The sequence below is a fragment of the Girardinichthys multiradiatus genome, chromosome 19, assembly GCF_021462225.1.
Source record: "Girardinichthys multiradiatus isolate DD_20200921_A chromosome 19, DD_fGirMul_XY1, whole genome shotgun sequence".
In the NCBI taxonomy this organism is placed as follows: domain Eukaryota; kingdom Metazoa; phylum Chordata; class Actinopteri; order Cyprinodontiformes; family Goodeidae; genus Girardinichthys; species Girardinichthys multiradiatus.
In genome coordinates this window covers 12376673-12384162 of record NC_061811.1, presented here as the reverse complement: position 1 = coordinate 12384162, position 7490 = coordinate 12376673, and the positions used below count along the sequence as shown (strand labels likewise).

Below are 7490 nucleotides of genomic sequence, written 5' to 3'. Positions count from 1 at the left end.
CGCTAACCATATAACAAATTGCTTTGTACATGGCAGCAATCGTTCAAGCTAAACGGCTTGTTATAAGTAAACGGGGAGGCAGCTTTTCAGCATTAGCTCAAGCTCTGTCTCTTTTCTCACACACACTGAAAGGCACGCATTTTCTTAATTGGATAGTTCCCTTAACCCTACGAGGATCTTTTGATCCTTATTGTAAACTTTCATTGTTGTCCGTCAGTCTTACGCCGGCTACTGCAATTGCTCGTCCTCATCTCAGCATCGTAAACTCCTTAGTGTTAGTATCAGCTCAAGCACTTAGCACTGGATAAGCTTCTGCTAATGTCATAATGGCGATGATTTGGCTGAGCCCTCCGGCGCTATGTCAGTGGAGCAGAGGGAAGTGAGAGCCATAATTAACAGAAATTAGCCAAATGCTCTTAGGTGACTGTGAATCAGTTTGACCCTGATAAAGCTGCTACTCAGCTGTGTTTTCTCTGGTTCACGTTTTGATTATTGTGAATATCACAATAATATGGAAAATGTGCAACTCTGATGCATTTAAACACTGAGCATTCATACTACAGTGCCAAGAAAAAGTATTTGCCCCCTACAGCTTTTTTATATTTTTACTTTTTTGACCCACTTATATGTTCCAGATCAATTTAATGTTAATATCAGACAAAAGTAACCTGGGTGAATACAAAAAAGAGTTTTCAAATGACCCTTTCTTTTATGAAGTAGAAAAGGCAAACTTGCACTATGCGAAAAATAATTGCTCCTTAAACATAATTACTGGTTGTGCCACCTGTGCAAAAAGTTCTGGCCACACTTCTTTGCAGAATTGTTTTAATTCAACCACATTACAACAACATCTTATTTAGATTAAATATCAGACTTTAACTGGGCCCTCTAAAACCTTCATCTTGTTTTTTAGTTGTTGTTTTTTTTTTGGCCATTGGTGTGCTTCTGTTCATCTTCCTGGTGTTCAAGCTTAATGTCAAGAAATTATGACCAGATATTCTTCTTCAAGAGTTCCTGGTAGAGAACAAAATTCATGGTTTAATCAATTATGACAAGTCATTCAGGTTCCTGAAGCTGCTTTGCCAACCCAGATCATCATGCTATCAAAATAGCTGTATGTTGCTGCGATGTTCCTTTGGGAAATGATGCGTTAGCTCTAAAGCTATGCTCACCTTCCTAACAGTTTCACTTTTGTCTCATCACAGTATTTTTCCCCAAAAGTCTTTGGAATCAATATATTTTCTTAGAAAATGTGAAAAGGTCATTTTTGTTTTCTTTTCAGACAGCAGTGGTTTTACACTTGGTAACTCTCCCATGGATGCCATTTTTGCCCAGTTTCTTATTTTTGTAAGTGAGGCGAGTGACGCCTGCATCGCATTCAATGTTGCTCTTGGTTCTTTTGTGATCTCCGGGATGAGCCGCTGATGTGCTCTTGGAACAATATTAGGTAGGCAAGCCTTCCTCAGTGTTCCATGTTTTCTCTGGAAAGGGCTTTGTAACTTTTTCCAAAATATTATCTGTTGACAACTTTGTTTCTCATCTGTTCTTAAATTTCTATAGCCAGGGGTATAATGTCTTGATAATAAGCCTACTTCATGTTGTCAGTCATGTTCAAATTAGGTGATTTCTTAAATCTAAATGTATGATTGTAATTTATTTTATTTTGTTTTATTAACAGAAATGGTATGGAACAGCATTTACTTTGTACATAGGACCAACTTGGTTTGGATCGTTTCATTCCCCTTACTAAATGAAACCTTTATTTGAAAACAGCCTTTTGTGTTTACTCATTATTTTTATCTAAAATGAATATATCATTTGATCACTTAAAACATTTTAGAGTAACAAAAGAGCAAAAAAGATCATGTCGAAACAGCACTATATATTATGAACTAAACTAGTCAAAGATTGGACTAGTTAGTGTTGCAGTAACCAAAGACAAATGTGAATGTTGTTGCTTCTACCTACAGTTTTGAAATTAATCTATGCTCTTCTGCTTTGAAGTCTTTCAACAGGCTTGTGGGTCAGACCTCCTGAGGAGAGAGAGAGAATTCGTAAGGGTGCAACAGAAGTGAAACCAGAATGCTCTCTATGTTCAGTACTCAGAGGTGGCCTTAGGAAGATAAAGTGTGTGAGGCTGAAAGTGAAACTCCTGCAGGAAAAGCCAGAGAGGAGCAGAAGAGAGCAGGAACTGTAGGGATCTCCTCCAAGGAGGCCAGCCCTGGGTGGTTCTCAATGAAAGCCTATTTGCGGATGAAAGTGCAACAGCCCTGGGGTCCACTCGCACAGAGAGACGAGGGCAGTGATTAAGGGGGCGCAAGGGCAGGACGGCCCTTTAATTTGGAGCCGCAGAAAGAAGGGGAGCCAGCACTGGTGTATCTGTAGCCAGACAATGGCGATTACCTTCCTCTTTATCTGGCGAAGAGAGGGCTTTGAGAGAGCAATCTGAGGAGTGGAGGAAATGGCACGACACAGGATTAGTGGCACAACAGGACGGTAAATTAAATGTTGGAGATGAAAGAATGAGGCTCTGACATGCATCAATAGAGAGCATTTGCTGCATTCTAATAACAGCAGCCGAGGAGAAATACCTGTAGAGATTAGCCTCTGTGTAGAAGAGAGAGAGGGAGGAAAGGTTCACAATCACATCAATGACTTTTATCATGTGACAACACTTATTAGGGAAGCAAAGAGAAGCTAAAATGTAAGTTTGCTGAAAGATTTGTTGTAACGCAATTGTTAAAGCTAGAAGTTAAAACAGAATCACAAATATGGCTGCCAAGTGGATGTACCTGAAACACTGTTCTCCTAAAATAATCCAGTGGTTTAAAACCATTATTACATTGTATGAGTGGTGTAGCTGTCCTTCATGCGAACTTGACTTTCTGCAGCCTCCTAATGTATAGCTGCCCCTACTGAAGGGGGCATACAGCTTTAAATGTAAACAACAAAAATAGTTTGGGTCAAAACGCTCAATTTCACTAAAATACAAGCATAAAGTTTCCCCAGGTAAAAAACCCTAACTCTGGCTCTACGTTAGTTGACTGCAGGATTCCAAAGATTACTAGGAGACTTACACAGGGAATTGTGTAAGTCATATGATAATAATGGGGTTGGGGATGGATGTTGTTTTCTTTTTGAAGGTACAAACCCAGAGGTAGAATAATGAATAATGAAAATCTATTTATTTAGTCAATTCTTCTTCAATGTTTGTGTGGGTTTGTGCAGCATGTTCATAGAAGAGTCTCCTGAGACATTCATATCTGTGTCAACTGACTGATTTGCTAAGAGTTTATTGTTTGTAAGTTACATCAAATTACACTTAAATATGGACGTTTGGAAATGTATAAATCATTAAGTTTTGTTTTCCAATTGATACTTGCAGGATCATGGGGGGATGGGGGCTATTGTATCTATCTCCAGCAGTTAATTGGTGAGAGGCTGGGTACACTTTGGACAGGTCGCCAGTCATTCACACGGCATCATGTAGATTTTTTGAGCCTAACAGTCACAAAGTTGCATTGCAAACCACTGTATGGCTCTACGTTTTTCATCACACATCAACATAATTACAATAAAATCCTTCCTCCCAAATTAAAGATCCATGAGAATTTGCCTCTGGTGCAGCAAAACATTTGAGCTGTGTTTAAGAGCACAAGTCCCATGCTGGACTGCTTCAATACCCCCTAGTTAGCACAATAACCATACACCTGCAGTTTCGCCTACACCATCACAGTACATTTTATTTATATAACACATTTCATAGATAAAATTCCCAAATAGATAGATAGATAGATAGATAGATAGATAGATAGATAGATAGATAGATAGATAGATAGATAGATAGATAGATAGATAGATAGATAGATAGATAGATAGATAGATAGATAGATAGATAGATAGATAGATAGATAGATAGATAGATAGATAGATAGATAGATAGATAGATAGATAGATAGATAGATAGATAGATAGATAGATAGATAGATAGATAGATAGATAGATAGATAGATAGATAGATAGATAGATAGATAGATAGATAGATGCCTCATTGAAATTATTATTACTGTAAATGTATTTAAAATGTAGTTATTTATGTAGATTATTTATAGCTGTACTGCCTTACCAAGATGAAAACTGAATTACTGAAGTTCCTAAAATAAATGACTAACGGGTTTGAAACTTATGCTTTCAACTGATCTCTAAGAAGACCAAGTAATGATTTTCCCAGAGAGCATGATTCTTCAGATCAGGCAATAGATTGGTTATTTGAATTTTGCCATGAAGTCAAACTCCAAGAATTTAGGCATTGTTTTTGACCAGTAAATGTCTCTTCAAGACCTTGATCATCTCAATTGGTGAAAAGTTCTGCTGCATGGCTCTTTACAGGAACAAACAGAAGAGCTCTGTTGTTATGACTTTGTGCCATTCATTCATTTTAAAATCATGACTTTAACTTTGAGGTCCCTGCATGGTCAAGCTCCTTCCTGTAATACTGGATTGTTAAAATCACATTCTCCAAACCCAATCTTCATTTTCTCAAATCAAAAGCTAGTCTCAAGCATCTGAACTATGTTTTCATGATAGTCTCAATTCATTGTTTTTCAACCATGCTTTTCCTTATGATTTTTGAAAGTATTGTAGGATATTTGTTTTTATGATCTGCCTCATTTAAATTGTATTCAGTCTTTTTATTTACGCTGAAATCTTTCAAAAGCCGCTCATCCACCATAGTGTTTATAACGTCCAGCTGATCAGCTCAATTCTTGTGCCTCTTGTGATGTCATCAGCCTTAATACACACAGAGCAGGATAGGCTTTGAGAGTTTTAAAAGATTTTCACTTTTTTAAATCCTGCAATGGAAATTACCCTGCTGCGTTTTTATTGTCAGTCATTAATAAAAAAATATAGTTAAACATTGTCAGAGTAACTTTAAATTGTATAATTCTATAGAGTCTTAACCTGATGAATTAAATCCTTTAGAATTCGTGATTATATGAGAAATCTAGTGTAAAATGTAAACTTTCTGAATAATATATTACTTATATATTACAAATATGAACAGTGCATCTACACTCAAGTAAACTGTTGAAATATGTACATTTATTTATTCAACATTTATTTATTCAAACTAATATTTCAAAGAACTGACATGATTACTAGACTTTGTTCAAAGTTCTTGCAAAAGTTTCTGACAAAAACAAACAAAGAGCAATAAACCCAGCCACACGTGAGACTTCATTGGTAAAAACCAACAAGCACAAACATTCTCATTAGCAACAAGCAGTGAGTGACAGGTATTAGAGATGAAAAGTTGGATAATGAAACACAAGGATGAATAGGAGTGATGGAGTTAGAAGTGAGGAAAATGACGCGTGAGCGACAGCTGACGGGGGTAGTGAGAGTGAGGGGGTCCTGAACACACGCAGCAATGATTCAATCAAAGAGTAGCTTTATCTAGGTTATTACTACACCGAAGCAAGATGATGAAGAGGAGGTTTGCCTTAATCTTAGCCACAATGGGAGGGAACAAAGGCGTGCTTACAAGCACTATCAGCCACAAATATCAAATCAGCTCTGGCTGCACCTAATCCTACCAGACAGCATTGTTGATTCAGTGAACCTGCGGTCACAATCTTATGAAGCTGCTGCACACACATACTCCAACATACACTCATATTAAGATGATTCACTTTCACTATAATACTACATCCATGCCAAATTACAACATTAAGCAACATTTTCTATTTTGTCGACATTTAGACCCGTGCATTGTTATGCTCCAATTGGGCATAAAATTATGACCACTTAATATTGTCTAATAGTGTTTTGGTCCCCTTTTGCTGCCAAAACAGCCCCTACCTGTCAAAGAATTGACTCTAGAAGACCCCTTCGGGTGTGCTATGATATCTGGCAGCAGGATGTTAGTCCTGTAGATTGTGAGATCCAGCACATCCCACAGATGCTCAGTTGGACTGAGTTCTAGGGAAAACGGCGGCCAAGTCAGGACCTCCAACTCATTGATGCAATCCTCAAACCATACCTGAACCATTCGGGCTTTGTGAAACGGGCATTATCCTGCTGAAAGAGCCCACAGCCATTATTGATACTATTTCCAAACCGACCCTGTTGCTTGTTCACCACATTTGGCTGGATTCTTGGACCACGTTTGGTTGGTACTGACCGCTGCAGATGCTGACCCTGTCAAGTAGCCATTACATCTCGTCCTTTTGTTAAATGGTCAAAATGTCTTATACTTCTTATATAATAATAATAATATTGATACACTATGTACATTTAAGGCAAAATGTATACATACCCCTAGCAGATTTAGTCAGGACGTGAACAACGGACGAACCCAGAATGCAGACTAGCAGGCAGCATGACGGTAGGTGAAAAACAATTTAATAAAAAACAAAAACTCACTCACAGATGGTGACCGCAAAAACAGACATGGGCAGGTTGGCAAGACAGGCTTGGCATGATGAAAACGCAAGACTTGAGCATGATTTGAAAAGATGTTTCCGCGACGACTAACTGAACAAGGTGTGTTTAAATGGAGCATGGTAAAGGTGGAACACAAAACTGATTAACATGGTGCAGGTGAACCGAATAAACTTAATTGACAGAACAAAACGTGACTGGAGCAAAACATGGCTTGAACAGAACGCAAATCCAAGGAAACAAACTAATAGAAATATAACTAGAAAAACATGAAACGAAAGCATAACCAGATCCAAAAACTTAACCTGACCGCACATGAACTAGAAGACAAAAACTAAAGCATGACTAGGAAAATAATAAACAGAGACATGATTAAAGACTGGAGCAGTGAAAAACATAAGGAAAAAAACAGAAACCAAAAACCAAACAACCCCAAATCATAACAGATTTAGATATTTAAAGTGTTTTTCGTTCAAGTAAAAAGTTAGTCTGTACTAGAAAATGAGACAGGCATCTCTCAAAAGATAATAAGTCAATGTAAAATGAGGATCAGTTTTGAAAAAAACTGATTATCTGCTTCAATTTATATTTTATGAAAAATGCCATGTTGAAAATTATTCATATTTCACTGTAATGAATGGAAAAATCTTTATTGGCATTACAGCAATTAACCCCTTCTTATGATTGCTGACCAGCTTTTTGTATGCTTCCACTGGTATTTTGAAAATGAATCTTTGGGTATGATATGATATATGATATGATATGATATGAACAGGGCTTGACTGTAAATGATGAGCAGTATAATGATGGCTTGTTTTTTTAGAAAGTGGTGTATGCACTAAATTTCGTATGCTAAATATTCTGTATTGGGACTGTAAATGTTCTTTTAAGGCATTTTATTGCTTAAACTGTTCTTTCAAGATATGCACCCCATACCATCTCTCTTGTGGGACTAACAATATTTATCAGCTTTTGCTTATTATATAAAATGTTTATTAATGTCAATGGTAAATGTATACATCGTCTTTCTTGGATGCTTCATGCTC

At 37.2% G+C, this 7490-nt stretch overlaps 1 long non-coding RNA gene across 1 annotated transcript; it reads right to left on the bottom strand.

Moving 5' to 3' along the window:
- Positions 1 to 879: 879 nt before the first annotated feature.
- Positions 880 to 6452, bottom strand: LOC124884839. The gene is made up of 3 exons (XR_007042534.1): positions 6320 to 6452; positions 1969 to 2033; positions 880 to 1014 (listed from the first exon to the last, which is right to left on the bottom strand). It is a non-coding gene; the product is annotated as an uncharacterized LOC124884839 (long non-coding RNA).
- Positions 6453 to 7490: the final 1038 nt, after the last annotated feature.